Below are 20955 nucleotides of genomic sequence, written 5' to 3'. Positions count from 1 at the left end.
TGCAACTCTTTTTTTAATTCTGATATTCCTGCTCCTTTCTCTTAATGAGACCTTTTCCTGTCCCCTGTCTTCATCCCTTATCTGGGACTACCTTTTGGGACCTCTCCCTATCCCCCTCCGTGATTTGGAACCTTCTCCCTGTCTCCCTCCCGTGTCCTGCTCCCTGGGATACACTCATTACAATGGTGCATGTGTGGAAGGCCCAAGGTTCATCAGGAACCAGAGTTCCTGACCTCCAAAGATAAGTATGCTTTTCTTAACAGTATACACCATACCAACCATATTAGCTTCAATCAGCGTCTCTGTTATCTCATCAGTCAAGTTAGTTAAACACGACTTGCCTTCAACAAATCCATTCTGGCTTTCCTTAATTAATTACCCTACTCAAAGTGGACTTCTAAATTTGATCTGGATAATCGGTTCTAAAAGCTTTCTTTATGTTAAACTCACTGGCCTGTAGTTGATGGGTTTATCCTTACACCCTGTTTTGAAAAAGGGTGTAACACTTGCAATTCTCCAATTCTGTGGCAAACCTAAGGAGGATTGGAAGATCATGGTCAACGTCTCTGCAATTTCTGCACTTACTTCCTTCAACATCCTTAGATGAATCTCATCCCGTCCTGGTGATTTATCAACTATGTACAGCCTTTCTAATACCTCCTCTTTATCAACTTTTAGCCTATTCAGTATCTCAGAATTACTTCATTCTTCACTATGGCTTTGGCAGCATCTTCTTCCTTTGTAAAGACAGATGCAAAGTACTAATTTGGTATACCTTAGCCATATCCTCAGTCTTCATGCATTGAATCATAGGGCAGAATTTTATGGTTCCTCACTGGCAGCATTGCAAGTGGAACACCTGTAAAATTCTGCAGGTGACTTTCCTGCCCACTTACTCACCTGCTCCTGACCTTGCCAGTTTTACGGTTGGCAGAAGGCGGCCAAGACTGTCCTACCAATATTATCATGGACAGGTGCATCTGCGACAGGTGAGGACAAGGTCAAGTAGGTTTTTCCCTCTTGTTGGTTCCCTCACAACCTGCCACAGATCAAGTCTAGCGGCTATGTCCTTTACGACTTGGCCAGCTTGATCAGTAGTGGTGCTACCGAGCCACTCTTGGTGATGGACGTTGAAGTCCCCCACCCAGAGTACATTCTGTACCCTTGCCTCACCTTTTTCAAATGATATTCAACATGGAGGAGGACTGATCATCCAGCTGAGTGGGAGGGGGGGAGCGGTGGTTGGTGGTAATCAGCAGTGGGTTTCCTTGCCCATGTTTGACCTGATGCCAAGAGGCTTCATGGGGTCCAGAGTCAATGTTGAGAACTCCCTCTCGACTGTATACCACTGTGCCACCACCTCTGGTAGGTCTGTCCTGTCAGTGGGACAGGACATACCCAGGGATGGTGATGGAGTTGTCTAGGACATTGTCTATAAATTATGATCCCATGAGTCAGGCTGTTGCTTGACTAGTCTGTGGGACAGCTGTCCCAATTTTGGCACAAGCCCCCAGAGGTTAGCAAGAAGGACTTTGCAGCATCAGCAGGGCTGGGTTTGCCATTGTCATTCGATGCCTAGATTGATGGTGGGTGATCCTTCCAGTTGAATACTTTTTTTTTAGGCTTTGTAACAGTTTGATACAACTGAGTGGCTTGCTAGGTCATTTCAGAGGGCATTTAAGAGTTAACCACATTGCCCTCGATCTGGAGTCACATATAGACCAGACCGGGTAAGGTCAGGAAATGTCCTTCCCTAAAGGGCATTAGTGAACCAGATGGTTCTCTATGACAGTTGACAATGATTTCCTGTTCACTATTACCAAGACTAGCTATTTAATTCCAGATTTATTAACTGAATTTAAATTCCACCTGCTGCCGTGGTGGGATTCAAACCTACGTCGTGAGCATTAGCCTCACGTTTCCTGTGTTACAACAGTGACTACGTTTCAAAAATACTTCATTGGCTGTATTGCACTATAGGATGTCTGCACGGTGGTCTTGAAAAGCATAATATAAATGCAGGTTTTTTTTTCTGTTACACAATGTTCAACCTACTTTCCAGCAGAAATCACTAGACAGTGATTTGAAGTGGTTGAATTTACTTACACAGGAAATAGGAGCAGGCATAGACCATAATGCCCTTTGAACCTGTTCTGCCACTCAATATGATCATGGCTCATCTTGGGCCTCAACTCCGCTTTCCAACCCGCTCGTCCATCCCTTGATTCCCTTAGAGACCAAAAATCCGTCTGCCCCAGCCTTAAACATATTCAATGATTAAGCATACACGGCCCTCTGGGGTAGTGAATTCCAAAGATTCACAACCCTATGGGTGTAGAAATTTCTCCTCATCTCAGTCCGAAATGATTGGCCCCTTATCCTGAGACTGTGCCCCTGTGTTTTTGATTCCCCAACCAGCAGAAACAATCTCTCAGCATCCAGCCTATCAAGCTGCCTCAGAATCTTGTATGTTTCAATGAGATCGCCCCTTATTCTTCTAAGCTTCAGAGAATATAGCCCCAATTTAGTCAGCCTCTCATCAAAGGACAACGCCTTCGTCCCTGGGACCAATTTAGTGAGCCTTCACTGTACCGCCTCCAATGCAAGTATGCCCTTCCTTAAATCTGGAGACCAAAATTGCACACAGTATTCCAGGTGTGGTCTCACCAATTCCCTGTACAATTGTAGCAATACTTCTTTATTCCTGTAATCCAATCCCCTTGCAATAAAGGTCAATGTGGCCATTTGTCTTCCTAATTGCTGCTGTAGCTGAACACTAACTTTGTGTTTCCTGGAATCATAGTAAGTGTATAGCACAGAAAGAGACCACTTGGCCAATCATGTCTGCATCGCTAAAAAGCGAGTCACCCAGACCAATCCCACTTTCCAGCGATTGGTCCGTAGTCCTGCAGGTTACAATACTTGAGCTGCATCTCCAGATACCTTTTAAATGAGTTGAGGGTTTCTGTCTCTGCTACCCTTTCAGGCAGTGAGTTCCAGACCCCCACACAACTCTCTGGGTGAAAAATAATTTCTTCATCTCCCCTCTAAGCTTTCTGCCAACCCCTAGTCACTGACCTCTCTGCTAAAGTAGACAGGCTTCATCCACTCCATCCATGCTCCTCACAATTTTATACATCCCAATCAATTCACCCCTCAGCCTCCTCTGTTCCAAAGAGAACAACCCCAGCCTATCCAATCTTTCCTCATAGGTGCAATTTTCCAGTTCTGGCAACATCCTCGTAAGTCTGCTCTGTACCCTCTCTAGTGCAATTACATCCTTTCTGTAGTGAGGTGACCAGAACTGCACACAGTGCTCAAGTTGTGACCTAACGAATGTTTTATATAGTTCCAGCATAATCTCCCTGCTCTTATATTCTCATGCCTAAGCTAATGAATGAAAGGATTCCATGTTCCTTCTTAACCACATTATCTGCTTAATAGATGAATATTCGTTTACTGAGTGAGGCAGCAGAAGACATTATGTGAATCGCAACTGTTTTAATGTTCAACTATATTTCAGTACTCATACCAGCTTCCACTCTACCCTTCTGGCTTCTCTCCCTGTCCAGAAGCAAACTCCGCTACTGGGGAAAAACCCAGCTCTTAAGTCCAGGCTTCAATGAGCATCACCTGCTCTTAAGTCACTCTGAATCTTGTCCCAGTTTACTCTTAAAGGGACCTGCATTTCTAACATTGTCATTATCGACCTGTCCAGCTACCTTCAAGGATCCGCGGATATTCGCTCCAAGGCCCCTCACTTTACACCTCTCGGTGCCCGCCCATTTACTGTGAATTCCATTGCCTTGTTTGACCTCCCCAAACGCATCACCTCACATTTCTCTGGGTTGAAGTCCATTTGTCACTTTTCTGCCCACCTGAGCAGTCTGTTGATATCTTCCTGCAGTCTGCAGCTATCCTCCTCACCATCAACCACGCGGCCAATTTTTGTGTCGTCTGCAAACTTCTTGATCATGCCCCCTACATTTAAGTCCAAATCATTAATATATACCATAAAAAGCAGGGGGCCTTGTACTGAGCCCTGTGGAACCCTGCTGGAAACAGCCTTCCAGTCACAAGAAACATCAACAATTATCCTTTGTTTCCTGCCACTGAGCCAATTTTGTATCCAGCTTCTTACATTCCCCTGGATCCCGTGGGTTTTTTTGTTTTTTTTTAATCAATCTGCCATGTAGACCTTGTCAAAAACCTTGCAGAATTTCATGTAGGCCACACCAACTGCATTACCCTCATCAATCCTCTTTGTTACTTCCTCAAAAAAAAATTAATCAAATGAGTCAGACGAGGTCTTCCCCTAACAAGTCTATGTTGACTATCCTTGGTTAATCCTTGCCTTTCTAAATGACAGTTCATCCTGACCCTCAGAATTTATTCTAATAATTTGCCCACGACCGAGGTCAGACTTCTCATATGAACGTACCCAAGTCACCACGAACATTTACAAGTTTCACACCTTTAAAAAGATTCTGCTTTTCCATTCTTTCTACCAGTGAATAACTTCACACCATCCCCACATTATACTCCATCTGCTACCTTCTTGCCCACTCATTTAACATCTCTTTGCAGCCTCTGTCTCTCTCTCTCCTCCCCGCAGTTTACCTTTCCACCCAGCTTGGTAATCATCAGCAAACTTAAGATACATTTACTTTTTTTTTAAACCCTCCTCAAAGACACTGAAACCAGCTCTGGGTCCCAGCAGAGACATACATGCGAACTAAACACAGGGCAGAGATGAAATTTTGGACTTGCTGCCGTTGTGGGGTGGACAGGGGACTCTCAAGGGAGAGGCAGGTTAACATTTTGAGTGGAAAACTTCGCAACGATTAGTTCCACCATCTAATTTCTTTCCGATCGCCTCACATTGAGACGAAGATAACAAAGGGACGAATGATAAACCCCGACTGCCGATCTCAGGACAGGAAGAATCAGGGGTGGATCATTGTACTTAAAAATCCGTTTGGTAGGATCTCCCATCGCAAAGGATGGAGCGCCTCATGAGCACCAGACATGAAAGTCCAGGCAGACGTCCCGACCCCTGTCCTGGATGCCAGCGTCCACTGAGAAAAACTGTTTCCTTTTGGCGGAACCTGGGACCTGAGCTCCGGGAGCTGTCAGAGAGGATGTCCCGGGACCTTCACGCCAACTTTCTCAGAAGAAAGTTAGGAGCAGCTGTGGGTGGGGGGTGGGGGTTAGGGAGAACCTCATTTCTGGGGGGAAAAAAAATCACGGCTGAGTTCCCGCAAAACTTTTTTTTTTTAAACAAACTTTTTTTTTATTGTTGCCATGAATAATAATCTCTCTCTCTCTCTCTCTACCTGGGCTGATCATCAGGGTTCAGGTCCCGGGCATTTACTTCTATCCAGTTCTGGAGGATGAGCTGCTGCTGTTGCTGTTGCTGTTGATGCTCTTCAACACTTCTTGTGCTCAGCTTGTGCCAACTGGGTTCCCAGCGCCAATATGCGGGACACACGCTTGATTCTCCACTCGCAACTAACTAACTAACTCTCTCTGTCTCTCTCCTCCCTGGTCTACTTCTGCTTCTGGACCCGGCTGCCGTTGCCCTCTGGCGGGCACCGAAAGCACAACGCAACAGCCGCCGCTTCATGAGAGGGTTGATAGCCCCCACCCCGCTGGAGGCAGCAGCTTCACCCAGCATCAGGACCCCCCCCCCTCCCCCCAACAAAGCCCAGGCTGATGAGTCTCAGAAGGGGGTGGGGGGGAAAGGGCTGCGCTGCATTTGAGAACAGTGGACGTGTGAGGAGGCACCTTGTAACCTGTATCAGTAATTTCCCCACCCCGACCTCAAACTTTTCATGGCTTCCCATGTGTACCATAAGTTCTGATGGTTCCTTATTTTGTGTTCGAGGTAGGTGTTTTAGGGTTACCAACTCTCCAGGTTTGGGGGCTTGGAGGCTAAAGATGAATCTCCAGCACAAAAAAAAATCATGGGGACATTAAAAAAAAAAGTGTATGTTGTTTTCATTTCCTTTGGGCACTTTTAGTTATTAGATGGTTGCTATGTAGGACAGAACTTGAGTATTGGTGAAAAAAGAGACATGCTGATGAAGCTTTTTGTATCGCACTCCTCAAGGCAGTTGCAAGAATACCAAATTTCAAAGGGAGCAACAATTTATACTACACTCTGGCATTGGAAGGCAGTGTGTTGATAAGGGTGGAGGTGTCAGATGATCCATGCTGGGCATTTTAGGTGGGGCAGTTGGCAGCTAGAGATCATGTGGTGGAATCTCCAGGACTACATACAACCCAAGTTGGCAACCCTAGTTTATATGCAGTCGATATCCAAAAGATTCATCTGTAACTCTTGCCAATCTGCTAAGCACTAGGATTTTAGCAGTGTTGCAATAGTGGCTAATGTATGCTCATACTTTCATTTGTGTTCCTTTGGCCAGATCTCCTGAGGAGTGGCAATCATCATCAGATGATATTTTATATGGGTAAGTGATGTGTTGTTCACAAGAATAAAAATAGAAAATGTTGGAAATACTCAGCAGGTCTGGCAGCATCTATGGAGAGAGAAACAGAGTGACCCAGATTTTCATCCCCTGGTCCGGAGCGCAGAGTCAGTTGATTTTCCGGCACATTGTTTCCCTTAATTTGGTGCTGCTCCACAGTTCTTGCCAGGACCTTCCGAGCCCAGCTTTACCAGAAATGCAGAGCGCAGCGACCCTTTGGTCATGCCCTCTTTTTACAGTATTAGCTGCCATATGGTAAGTTTAAATGTCCAGTCTTTGAATGTTAGTGAATGGATGAATGGATGGGTCGGGTGATAAGGTGGGTACATGAGAAAGGTGGGTGAAGTAGTAGGTGGGTGGGATGGTAGGTGGCAGGCAGGGTCCCAACACGCATCTCTGGTCTCTGACGATCCGGAGACAGGAAGATTTAGGCCAATAAAAAATCCAAGTGCAAAACAATCTCGTTGATGTCTGAGAGATATTTCTGATATCCTAATGTTTAATACTCACATTGTGAGCTACTCCTCTGTTCAGTACTCCTGATAAATGATCAGGACACAATAATCTCAACATAATAGATAGTGTATTGTCAACAGATAAGATGTTCTTGCAAGCTGTGTGGGCGAGAGCGGGGACTGCAGGGAGGATGAGTGAACTGACCACGGCACCATGGTACAGTGAGTCATTCAAGTGGGGGGAGGAAATAGGAATGTAGTGGTGGTAGGAAACAGTATAATTAAGTGGATAGATACTGTTCTCTGCAGCCATGAGCATGAGTCGCAAAGGCTGTGTTGCCTTTCCAGTGCCGAGGTTAAGGACATCTCCTCAGGGCTAGAGAAGAACTTGGAGTGGGAGGGGAGGGATCCAGTTGTCATTGATAGGAATAGAAAGGAGGTTCTGCTGAAAGCATTTGAACAGTTAGGAGCTAAATCAAAAAGCAGAGCCTCCAAGGTAATAATCTTGGGATTACTATCTGAGCCACACAGGCAAACTGGCATTGGGTAAATAAAGTCAAACAATTGAATGCATGGCTCAAAGATTGGTGTGGGAGGAATGGGTTTCAGTTCATGGGGCACTGGCACCAGTACTGGGGTAGAAGGGAGCTGTTCCGGTGGGACGGGCTTCACTTGAACCATGCTGGAACCAGTGCCCCGGTGAACCGAATAACTAGAGCTGTAGAGAGGGCTTTAAACTAAATAGAGCGGGGGGAGGTTCTGGAGAGGGGATACATAAGCTTAGAGGGCAGCATTGCAGGACAGCTATTTAGGTAATGGTGTCCAGAGTGTGACAGGAAGGGACAGAGTGTACAAACATAAAATAAACAGCAAATAGGGTCAAAGGAGAAAATATTGGCGAAAAGGCAAAATTAATGACTCTTTACTTAAATCCATGTAGTATTCAGAGCAAAATAAATGAATTAAAGGCACAAATAGAGGTTAATGGGTATGATCTTATAGCCAATATGGAGACATAGTTGCAGGGAGATCAAAGCTGGGAACTAAATATTCAGGGATATGTGACTTTTTGATAGGACAGACAGGAAAGAAAGGGTGGTGGGGTAACTTTGTTAGTGGGAGATGGAATAAGTACAACAGCAAGAAATGATCTTGGATCAGAAGATGTAGAATCCATATGGGTGGAGGTAAGAAATAACAAGGTGAAGAAGACACTGGTGGGAGTAGTCTATAGGCCCCTTAACAGTAGCTATACAGTAGGACATTGAATAAATCAGGAGATAATGAGGGCATGCAAAAAAGGCAGTACATTAATCATAGTGACTTTAATCTTCATGTAGATTGGGAAAATCAAATTGGTAGAAGTAGCCACGAGCAAAAATTCATAGAGTGTATTCGGGACAGTTTCCTAGAACAATATGTTTTGGGTCCAACCAGGGATCAGGCTATTTTGGATCTGGTAATGTGTAATGAAGCAAGTTTAATAAATGATCTCAGAGTAAAATATTCCCTAGGAACAGTGACATGGTAGAATTTAGCATTGTTTGAGAGTAAGAAACTTGGGTTGGAAACAACTGTGCTAAACGTAAATAAGGGTAATTACAAAGGAATGAGGGCAGAGTTGGCTGGAGTGGACTGGGGAAAGGAGTTTAACAGAAAAGACAGTTGATGAACAATGGCAGACGTTTAAGAAAATAGTTCATGACTCACATCAAAGATACATCCCAGTGAGGAAGAAGGGTTCTAGGAAGGCGATAAACCAACCATGGTTAACCAAGGAAGTTAAGGATAGTATCAAATTGAAATAAAAAACATACAATATGGCAAAGATTAGCGGTAAGCCAGAGGATTGGGAAAATTTTAAACACCAACAAAAGATGACCAAAAAGGAATAAAGAGGGAGAAAATAAACTTTGAGGGTAAACTAGCAACTACTATAAAAATGGACAGTAGTAGCTTATTTAAATATGTAAAAGAGAGAGAGGCCAAAGTGAACATAGGCCCCTTAGAGAATGGGGCTGGCTAAATAATAATAGGGAACCAGGAAATGGCAGAGGAGTTGAATAAATATATTGCAACAATCTTCATGGTAGAAGACACTGATAGCATTCCAAAAATACTAAATAATTAAGGGGCAAAAGGGGGAGAGAAAATAAATACAATAACTATCACTAGAGAAAAAGTTATAGGGAAACTAATGGGGCTAAAGGCCAATAAGTCCCCTAGACTGATGGGTTGCATTCAAGGATATTAAACGAAGTAGCTACAGAGATTGTGCATGCACTGGAGGTAATCTTTCAAGAATTCTTAGATTCTGGAAACGTCCCAGAGGATTGGAGAATGACCAATGTAACACCCTTATTCAAAAAGGGAGGGAGACAAAAACAACAGGTAACTATAGGCCAGTTAGCTTAACTTCTGTCATTGGGAAAATGTTGGAGTCTATTATAAAGGATGTATTATGCATTTAGAAGTGCATAATATAATCAAGCAGAGTGGATGGGCAAAAACTTGGCAGATGGAATATAATGAGGGAAAATGTGAGGTTATGCACTTTGGCAGGAAGAATGGAGGAGCTGAATATTATTTAAATGGAGAAAGACTGCAGAAAGCAGCAGCAGAGAGATTTAGGGGTCCTCATGCATGAATCACAAAAAGCTAGCATACAAGTTCAACAGGTAATCGGGAAGGCAAATGGAATGCTGACCTTTATTTCGAAAGGAATGGAGTATAAAAATAGGGAAGTCTTGCTAAAACTATACAAGGCACTAGTTAGATCATACCTAGAATACTGTGAACAGTTTTGGTCCCCTTATCTAAGGAAAGATATACTGGCATTAAAGGCAGTCCAGAGAAGGTTCACTAGGTTGATCCAGGGTATGGAGGAATTTTCTTATGAGGAGAGGGTGAGTAGGTTGGGCCTGTACTCATTGGAATTTAGAAGAATGAGAGGCGACCTTATTGAAACATGTAAGATTCTTAGGGAGCTTGACAGGGTAGATGTTGAGAGGATGTTTCCCCTTGTGGGAGAGTCTAGGACCAGAGGACTTAATCTCAGAGTAAGGGATCACCCATACGACAGAGATGAGGAGGAATTTCTTCTCTCAGAGGGTAGTGAATCTATGGAATTCTTTACCGTAGAAGTTGGGTCGTTAAGTATATTCAAGGCTGAGATAGACAGATTCTTAACCGGTAAGGGGATCAAGGATTATGGGGAAAAGGCAGGAAAGTGGAATTGAGGACTATCAGATCAGCCACGATCTCTTTGAATGGCGGAGCAGACTCGATAGACCGAATGGCCTACTTCTGCTCCTACATCTTACGGTCTTATGGGGCAGAATTTAGCCTTTGTTCGGCGGGCTCGACTGGGGCAGTTGGGAAGCCGACTGCTGCCCGCGATCGAGGCCGGAAGGCGATTTCACACTGGCGGGCCAATTAAGGCCGGCCCAGCCTGAAACGCGAGCGGTAGCGGTCAGTGCTGTCTGTGCGGGTGTGGGGAAGAGGGCTGGCAGGGCAAGCACTAACTTCACGCATGAAAATCTCCCTGAGGCACAGAGCTGCCTCGGGGGGATGAAGAGTTTAAAAAAATAATGAAATTAAAAATGTAATAAAACATGTCCCCTCGTGTGAATCTGTCACATGAGCAGGGACATGTCATTAATTAAGTTTTGAAATTTTTATTTGGTTTTTGTTTGCTTTAGGAAATCTCACCCGCCCATGGATGAGGTTTTCTAAAAAGCGCTAAGGCCGCTAGGCCTTTTCGCCTGCCCGCCATCTGTAAGGCTGGAACAGGGAAAGGTGAGTGGCACAGATGCAGCACTAGGGCATGACAGTGACTTTCTGGCTGCGAGTGGGATGTCTACCATAGTTGGTCATTCTACATTAATCTCTTGGATCTATCTGTACAGTACCTGGAAGGAGGATTGCAGAATGGAAGCTTCGCTCAATGCTACCTTCTTGATGGCAGCGTTCCAATTGAGGAGCAGAAGAAAGGCCCGGTGCCATCTAGCACAGCTTCAAGATGAGCCCAGACCTAAGTTGCATGGTCCAGGTGAGCCTCAAGAAGACCCAGAGGCTAAGGAGGTCAGACCAATCCAATGGAGGTGACTGGCACGACCAAGGGTCTACTGAAGATGCCTTTTCTATTTGGAGTTGAATGGGAGACAGTGCCGCACACGTCTACACTTGTCAAGAGCTGTGGTGGCTCATATTTGCCACATTCTGCGGGAGGATTTAACATCACATGGACTGGGAGGCCATCCACTTCCAGTGCCCCTTAAGGTCATCACTGCACTCAATTTTATTTGCAAGTGGTTCATTCCAGGGACCTACAGGGGACCTATACAGCATCTCTCGGTCTTCAACACATAAATGTATAAAGGAGGTGACAGATGCCCTCTACAGTAAGGCTCATCATTATATAAAGTTCACAATGGATGACGCTAGCCAGGCTTCTAAATTTCTGGAATTTGCAGCAATCTCAGGCTTCTCTAGAGTACAGGGCGCAATTGATTGCACACATGTTGCTTTGAGAGCTCCATGGTAGCAGCCCCTGATCTTCATTAACAGGAAAGGGTTCCACTCCCCCAACGCTCAGCTGGTATGTGACCAGTAGCACATCATGCACATTTGTGCCAGGCACCCTGGGAGTCCCCAGGACTCCTACATCCTGAGTCACTCCGAGGTGTCTCAGATATTCGAAAGGCTGCAGCACTTACAGGGTTGGCTGCCGGGTGATAAGGGGTACCTGCTGAAAAGATGGCTCATGGCACTTGTGTGTCGTCCTCAAAGTGAGTTGGAGGAGAGATATAACATGGCGCACTGTACAATGAAATCCACCATTGAGCAGACCATTGACATCCTGAAGATGAGCTTCTGATGTTTGGCCCGCTCAGGTAGGGCTCTGCAGTACTCTTCACAGATAGTCTCCCGCGTCAACATGGTCTGCTGCACCCTGCACAACCTGGCACTTCAAAGGGGTGATCACTTGCTAGAGCGAGATATGGAGGAGGCTAAGAACGCCTCGGACAATGACGACCTGGAAGGGCAGGAACCTGAAGAGGGCGATGAGGGTCAGCTTCTACGAGATGATGTCCTCGAAGCAGCATGACGAAGAAGACATGCCCGTGACACACTGACAGTCACAAGGTTCCAGGAGGAGTAAGGTCCAGGCAAGGGGAACCAAGTGCATTTCTCCTGTCCCTTAGTGCCATGCCAGTGATCAGAAAGCCTTTATAACCAATGGCATCGCAGGCAAGGTCCGCATTCGACCTTGGATGCAATCCTTAAAGATCACGAGGCCCTCTACTTTGGAAAGTTTGCAGCCAAAGCTGCAAATGCGAGGCTGCACACCAGCCCAAACCCTGCACCGACTACACATTATGCAGTCATGGTCAGCTGAATGAGACACTTCTTGTGGCCACAGAGATACGTACATAGTTGTAGAGACCGTCATGGCTGCAGGTCTTGTGCTTAGACACAAGCTATGAAGACAGCTCATTGTTCATGAAACAATATTACTTGTAACCCTCCAAGGCACATAAGCACGTGTAACTCTATGGTGTCTTGTAAGGAATAAAGGTTCCAAACTCTATGTGCAGACACTTTCAGGCAAGAGCTTGACACATCTCCCTGACATAACACAAGGGACGAGTAACTAACATGAGTCCACTAAACATCACATGAATCTGAGGCTCACAAAGGAAGGCATTCACAGAGTGGGAGCTTGGGTCACCAACGCAATAAGAGGGTATAGAGATGCGTATGAACGACACATTCAAATCATGAGACCATTGTCATGAACAGCAAATGTATTTACAACATACGAACATATGAATTAAGAGCAGAGGTAGGGCCCCTCGAGCCTGCTAGACCATTCAGTAAAATCATGGCTCATCTGAATGTAATCTCAACCCCACATTCCTACCTACCCCGATAACCTTTCACCCCCTTGTTAATCAAGAATCTATCTAGTTCTGCCTTAAAAATATTCAAAGACTCTGCTTCCACCGTCTTTTGAGGAAGCGAGTTCCAAAGACTCACAACCTTCTGAGAGTAAAAATTTTTCCTCATCTCTGTTTTAAATGGGCGACCCCTTATTTTTAAATAGTGACCCCTAGTTCTAGATTCTCCCACAAGAGGAAACATCCTTTCCACATCCACTCTGTCAAGACCCCTCAGGATCATAAAGGTTTCAATTAAGTTGCCTCTTACTCTTCTGAATTCCAGTGGATACAAGCCTAACTAGTCCAGCCTTTCCTCATAAGACAACCTGCCCATTCCTGGTATTAATCTAGTAAACCTTCTCTGAACTGCTTCCAACATATTTACATCTTTCTTTAAATAAGGAGACCAATATTGTACACAATACTCCAGATGTGGTCTCACCAATTCCCTGTACAACTGAAGCATAGCCGCCCTACTTTTGTAATCAATTCCCCTCACAATAAATGATAACATTCTATTAGCTTTCCTAATTACCTGCTGTGTCTGCATACTAACCTTTTGTGATTCATTTATAAAGGTGCATTATATATACAGTGAGTGAATGCCCGTGCCCCCAAAGTGATCTCAATGTTTCTTCATTTTTCTAACCCTACCGTCATGTCTTGGCTCATCCCCTACATCCACAACAGAGGTGGAGGCAGTCTGCTGACTGGTACATCCCTGTTGTCTGTGATAACGTTGGTGGGCATCCTCTGGTGGCCCAAAGCCTGGAGGGCTCTAGACTGCTTTGGGTCTCCTGCGGTGAGGCAGATGCACCCTCCTCGGCCTGTGGAGCTGGAGGTGATGGAGTCACAGGCAGAAGGGATTGCGATCGGCTGGACACTTTCGGAGTCACCTGGGTGGATGGCCCCAGGGTGTCCAGCTGATGGTCCTCCTCGCTTTGGGCACCTGAGGGCCCCTGCCCTGACCCCCTCTCACCTGATGGATCTCATCAATGCCTAGATCGATGGAGTGCAGGTCCAAGCGCAAATCCGGCAAAACCTGCTGGACCAAGGTCTCCAAGGCAGCCGCCACCCTTCCCAGGGAGACCTCAAGGCATTCGCATGTTGGAGCCATATCAGACAGAACGCGGATGGACACTTCCATTCTTCTCTCTAGCCATTTGGCTGCCTCTTGTCTGATGTTCCACCACCTGTCCTTGCATCTCAAGCATGTTTGCAATAGCCGTTTCCAGAGACTCATCACCTGACTCACACTTAACCGATGCCTGTTCTCCAGCAGTTCTCCAAGTGCGAGAGACCTGGGCTGTCACTGCCTCCAACTGCTGTGGAGACGTGTCAGTGATGTGTTCCCCAGAATGTGACCCTGAGCCTAATCTAGATCTGTGACCCACCAGGTGTGTGTCTCTGCGCTGGTGGAGAGTTCAGGTGAACGCAGTGATGGATCTTCATCAAATGGATCCTCAGCATCCTCTTCTGAAGTGGCCTGGGGGACTGGGGCTGAGGGTCTGCTGGACCCCTATCCTGGGCCTGCTGGTGCCAGTAAGAGAAAGAAGATAGATTTAGTTCCTAAGCATGCTGAATGCAACATTGCATGTCACTCACTGAGAATGTCAGGATGTGATCAACTCATGGAGGGCTCATCCATACTGGCTTGCTGGGAGAGGCCAATCTCACCTTGTCACAGGAGCAATCCCTGTCTTCCCCTACCAACTCAGTGGCATTCTCCTCGAAGGGAGTGAGCTCCAGTATGTCAGACATCCCTCCTCCCATCTGGGATCTCTCCCTCCTGTTGTGGGCAAGCTTGGCCTGGATGAAGATAAATGGATGGAATGAGATAAGAAGGGATGGACCAGAAGGTTTACTAGACTAATACCTAGAATGGGTGGGTTGTCTTATGAGGAAAGGTTGGACAGACTAGGCTTGTATCCACTGGAGTTTAGAAGAGTAAGAAGCAACTTGATTGAGACATATGAGATCATGAGGGATATTGATAGGGTGAATGTGGAAATGATGTTTCCTCTTGTGGGAGAATCTAGAACTGAGGGTCACTGTTTAAAAGTAAGGGGTCGCACATTGTTATGACCGATGCAGTTGGTAAAGCGGAGTTATTAAAAATCCCAGAGGGAAACTTTAAACAACTGTCATAACCTATAATTTTAAGTGTTTTGTTTGAGATGCGATTCTAAATTCAGGATTCAGACCACCAGATCTCGAGGTTTAACATTAAATTAAGTGAAACATTTTATTAACTTACACAGGTTAAAATATACATATACACATGGCTACAAAATACTACTATCATAATTTTTAACACATTCCCAAACTAATCTCCATTAAGGCAACAGCAACCCATAGACTTAACCAGACACCAGGCAAAGCATTTTCACCTTACAAATTCAGAATGAGGTTCTTTTCACTGCGGAGCCAGTTGGAGGCTTACAGCTGCCTTTTGATCTTCACATTGCCTCTGCTCTGCACACCGGAAAACTGCTGAAGTTATACCTACCACCACTGATTGAATTCAAATTCTCATTGTCTCACCAGACTCTTCAAACTTCACCTTTTAACAATGAAACTCCTTTCATTGTAACAACTTTATTAGTAATATAAACATATTGCTTGGTAGCTGTGAGAAAGGCATTAAGTTTTCACCCCACTTCTTGAATGCTCTATTCAAAAAATGCAAATGCACTCTCTCTCTCTTACATCTCAAAACTAGTGCCCCTCAAAGCACCCAGACCAGCTGGCTTTAATCCAATTAAGACACACCCGCAGACTAAACCTCTATTTTAAAAGGAAAATATTTTCCAAAATATTATATACATTAATAGCTTCATGACACCCATTTAAAACAGAGGTGGGGAGAAATATTTTCTCTCAGAGGGTCATGAGACTTCTTCAAAAGGCAGTGGAAGCAGCATATTTGGATATTTGAAGGGAAGAGGTAGATTGATTCTTGATAAGCAAGGGGGTGAAAGGTTATCGGGGTAGGCAGGGATGTGGAATTGAGGTTAAAATCAGATCAGCCATGATCCGACTGAATGGTGGAGCAGGCTCGGGGGGCAGGATGGCCTACTCTTGCTCCTAATTCGTATGTTGATGCGCTCATATTTAGAGGCTGGGATGCATGCATGCAGGCCTGCTGTGTGTGCTGAGCCCTCCCTATCATGTTTGTGCAACATGATAGATGAGATGCTGGTGATGAGCCATTAAATGCTGATATCTCCCCTGCTAATATTGTGTGAGATCCTGAGCTATGTGACACATAATGCCATAACGAGAGTGTGAGTTTGAAGTGAGCAGAAGGCTGACTTACCCTGGTGGTGCGGATGAGATCATTCGTCTTATTCCTGCACTGGATTGCATTTCTTTGGCGGTTGCCCACTGGGCTGACCTCCTTTGCGACCGCCTCCCAGGCTGGAGAGGTGAAATTGGTGGACCTCCTGAATCCATCCCTTGGATAAAGTCCCGGTGCTGGTGGACACCTCTGATTAAAGCCTCCAGGCAGCAGTGGCTAAGCCTTGGTGCAGCACTCTTTTTGTCCTTTGGGGCCATCTCAGTGTCGCTCGTCCACATAACCGGGCTGCGGAGAGTGAATATGTTTGTTCTGGTGGTGTTTAAATATGGCGCCAGGATCTTCAACCCCAGTAAGTGACAGTGGGGCAGATGAGTCAGTGCCTGCTCTGCCGTGTGATTCAGAAAACTACTTGCCGATGTATAATTAATGAACTTCTGAGAGTAAAATTGGACCCGATATCCTGCCCTGCCGCCCAGTGGAAACATGCCACTTATGCCACCCGTTACTGCACTTCTCTCTGGAGTGGAAAATTCTGCCCAATGTTTCTCATCAGTATTAGATAAGTACAAATGGCATCAGGTGATAAGAATCAGATAACAAAAAGAACAAAAAAGTCTTAAAGTTGCATGGACAATTTGCTCACCAAACTTGTCAAAGGTTAAAAATCCTCCTAAAGGGTGTACATGTGATTGTTGGAGTATATGAGGTGAATAGAGGCTGGTGGGAAGTGTGAAATCGATATTAAAAAATCAAAGGATGCTGCCACATCCTATTGTGAGCCTTTTTTAAAATTCATTCACAGGAAGTGGGCTTTGCTGGCTGGGCCAGCATTTATTGCCCATCCCTAGTTGCCCTTGAGAAGGTGGTGGTGAGCTGCCTTCTTGAACCGCTGCAGTCCATGTGGTGTAGGTACACCCACAGTGCTGTTAGGAAGGGAGCTCCAGGATTTTGACACAGCGACAGTGAACGAACGGCGATATATTTCCGAGTCAGGATGGTGAGTGACTTGGAGGGGAACTTTCAGGTGGTGTTCCCATCCATTGTCATCTGACTTTAACAAGGTAGTTGTCATGGATCTACAGGTCTGGGGCTAAGACAGAAATATTTTCATTCTACATTTTATAGATCTGCTGACACCAGAGGGTTCATGAATGTGGTGCAATGTATGTAAGGGCTTTCATAAGCCATTTGATGGGCTTATTTCCAGAAAATAGAAGCACATGGAATTAAAGGAATTGTGATAAGTTGGATCCATAATTGGATAAGAGATAGAAAACAGTAATAATGAACAAATGTTTTTCTAACTGGATAGAGGTATGCAGTGGGGTTCCCTAGGGATTGGTATTAGGACCATTATTTTTCGTGTTATACATAAATGACCTTGACTTGAGTATAGGAAATACAATTTTGGAGTTTCTGGATGATAAAAAAAAAACTTGGCAATGTAGTAAGGAGGATGCTAGCAGATTTCAGGGGGGACATAAACAGACTGGAGAAAAGGGCAGACAATATGGCTGATGAAATTTACTGTGAAAGGTGTGAAGTCACACACTTTGGGATGTACATCATGGAAGCAGTATAATCCAAATGGTACTATTTTGATGAGATGTAAAAGCAGAGGAACCTGAGAGTGCACATTCAAAAATATATGAAGTTGGAAGGGAGGTTAAGAAAGCACATGGCACATGGAAAGAGCATTGAATACAAAAACAAGGAAGTCATGCTAAACTTTTACCAATTACTTGTTAAGCCTTAGCTGGAGCATTGTGTACAATTCTGGGTGCCATACTTTAGAAAGGATGTCAAGGCCTTGGAGAGAGTACAGAGATTTATCAGGATGCTACTAGGGGTGAGGAACTTCAATTATCTCGAGTGCTTGGAGAAGCTGGGATTGTTCTCTTTAGAATGGAGAAAGTTCAGGGCAGAAATTTCAACATTTCAAACTTTGTTTACAGGTTATTAAAACTAGTCAGTGCTTTGATGAAACTATCATTGGGAAATATAAAACAGAATTAGGCCATTTGGCCATTGACCTGCGCTGGCTCTTTGAAAGAACTAACCAATTAGCCTCATTCCCTTGTTCTTTCCTTATAGCCCTTCAATTTCTCCTTCAAGTATTTATCCAATTCCCTTTTTAAATTCAATATTGAGTCTACTCCCACCACCTTTTTCTGATTGTAACAACGTTCTTACCTCCGCTCTGGTTCTTTCGCCAGTTGTCTTGAGTCTGTGTATTCTGGTTACTGACTCTTCTCCTACTAGAAACTGTTTCTCATTATTTATGCTATCAAAATCTTTCAAGACTTTGATCAATCTATCATATCTCTCCTTAACCTTCTCTGCTCTTCTCGTGTCCATCCACATAGCAAGACCCATATCCCTGGTACCATTCTCATAAATTTTTTTTACTACCCTTTATTAAAGTCTTGACACCATTCCTTAAGTGCGGCGTCCAGAACAATAATCCAGCTGAGGCCTAACCATATATTTATAAAGGTTTAGAAAAAAAGTTTGTATTTATATAGCACACTTCACGACTACCAAACATGTCAAATTGCTTTACACTATTGTAATGTAGGAAACATGGCTGCCAATTTGCACACAGCAAACTCCCACAAATAGCGTCATTGTCATGGGCTGTCCCTTGATTCGAGGATGACATCTACTCAGGGTCATGGGTTTTTACCAGAGGTCTTCATATGACTGAACAGGCCGATTCTCGGCCCATAGATCTTTGAACACACAGGGCAGGATGTCCCATGGAGTAGTGGGATCCAGAATGCAGGTTTAACTTCTGTTTCTTGCCTTCTCTGCCTCACCGTTAAGACATGACTCAAAGTGTGATGCAGCCTGATTGACAAGTTGCCGCCATTTTGGATATTTGGTAGCAAGCTCCTTCCACTCATTAATGTCAGTCCTGCCACACTTCAAGAAGAGTTTCAGAGTGTCTTTGAAGAAATTTCTTTGTCCTCCCCTGGAATGCTGGCCACTTGAGAGTTGAGAAAACAGGACCTGGCAGGAGAGGCACTTTTCAGTCATGTCAATTAAAGTTGATTTTGCAGAACTTTTGCCTGAATGCTTATGGAGCTGTTTTTAAGAAGGACACCAATATTTGTTAAACGGTCCTCCCATTGAATCTGGAAGATGTGGTGGAGGCATTGTTGATGGAATTTCTCTAGCATTCCTATGTGTCACTGATACACAGTCCAGCTGTCACTGTAGTACAAGAGTGTGGTGATGACAACTGATCTGTATCTTCTGTTGGCTTTTGGAGGTCTTTGTTGTTGAACACTCACTGCCATAGTTTTTTTTTATTCATTCACAGGACTGGGGCTTCACTGATGGGCCAGCATTTATTGCCCATAGCTAGTTACCCTTGAGGTGGGGATGATCTGCCTTCTTGAACCTCTGCAGTCCATGTGGTGTAGAGAGAAGGGTGAGCTGGCATAGCTGATCTGGTGTTGGATCTCCTTGTCAATGGTGGCGTTTTGAGGAGAAGTAGCTGCCAAGGTATGAGAAGTGCTGAACATATTCCAGTCTCACCTTAAACACATATGGGAGGTGGAATATTTGGCTGACCAGGTGTGAGTTTTGTTTTGGCAACGTTCAAGGACAGGCCAGGTTTCCTATATGCAGAATTGAAGATATCAAGAATGGCTTGCAAATCTGGTGCAGAGAGGGCAACGACACTCCAGTTATCTGCAAAGTGTAGATCTTGTATGTTTATGGTGGGCAGTTCAGTTTTGGCATGGGGGCAACAGAGATTAAAGAGTTTTCCATCTAGGTGGTATTTAATACTCACACCAGAGGGCAATTGATCTTCCATGAGGTGAATAGCCACTGTCAGGTAGATTGTAAGTAGTACAGGGGCTATCATACAGCCTTGCTTGACAACAATCTGGATTTTGAAGATTTCTGTTTCAGATCTCCCACTCAAGACAGATGCAGTCATATCATCGTGAAGCAATTGCAGGATTGTGATGAAGTTCCTTGGACATCCAAATCTTTGGAACATAATCCATCATCTGGGGACACTATAAATAGCAATGTGGTAATGAATAGATTATCTGTCTTTTGTGATATTAATTGAGGGATAAGTACTGGCCAAGGACACTGGAGATAATTTTCCTGCTCTTCTTCAAAATAGTGTGATGTAATTTTTATGTCCCACCTGAGAGGGCAGGCAGGTCCTTGGTTTAAAGCTTCATCCCAATCAGCACCTCTGATAGTGCAGCACTAATACTACACTTGTCACAGTCATGATTTTTATGCTCAAGTCCTGGAGTGGGACTTGAATCTTTCTAACTCAGAAATAAGAGTGCTACCAATTGAGCCACAACAGACACTTTAAACATGAATTTACTGCTTTCATACTTTATTCCTCTATTAATAGTCAAGGATCATGTATATTTTTAAACAGTGTCCTCAGCCTATCCTGCCACCTTCAAAGACTTGTGTATGTGCACACACAAGCCTCTCTATTCCTGAACCCCTTTAAAATTCTACCATTTAGTTTATACTGTCTCTCCTCATTCTTTCTACCAAAATGCATCACTTCCCACTTTTATTAAATTGCATCTGTCATGACTCTGCTCAGTTCACCAGTCTGCTAACGTCCTCTTCACATCTGTTACTGTTCTCTATGTTGTTTACAGAAAACTTTGAAATTCTGCACTGTATACCCAAGTCCCAGTCATTAATATATTTCAAAAAGAGCAGCGATCCTAGTACTGACCCTGGGAGACACCATGGCCTGGACC

The 20955-nt window shown here is 44.5% G+C and overlaps 1 protein-coding gene across 1 annotated transcript in view; it reads right to left on the bottom strand.

The window, feature by feature from the left end:
• The window catches only part of LOC144670075 (thrombospondin type-1 domain-containing protein 4-like), a 253990-nt gene extending 248439 nt beyond the window's left edge, over positions 1-5551 (bottom strand). The window contains exon 1 of the mRNA XM_078532470.1: positions 5337-5551. The gene's annotated coding sequence lies outside the window, so the exon portion shown is untranslated. The remainder of the gene's footprint in view (positions 1-5336) is intronic.
• Between the last annotated feature and the right edge of the window lie 15404 nt (positions 5552-20955).

Source organism: Cetorhinus maximus, chromosome 30, assembly GCF_964194155.1.
Source record: "Cetorhinus maximus chromosome 30, sCetMax3.hap1.1, whole genome shotgun sequence".
NCBI classification, from domain to species: Eukaryota; Metazoa; Chordata; class Chondrichthyes; order Lamniformes; family Cetorhinidae; genus Cetorhinus; species Cetorhinus maximus.
Note: the sequence above shows the minus strand (reverse complement) of the source record. Positions and strands in the feature narration are given on the sequence as shown.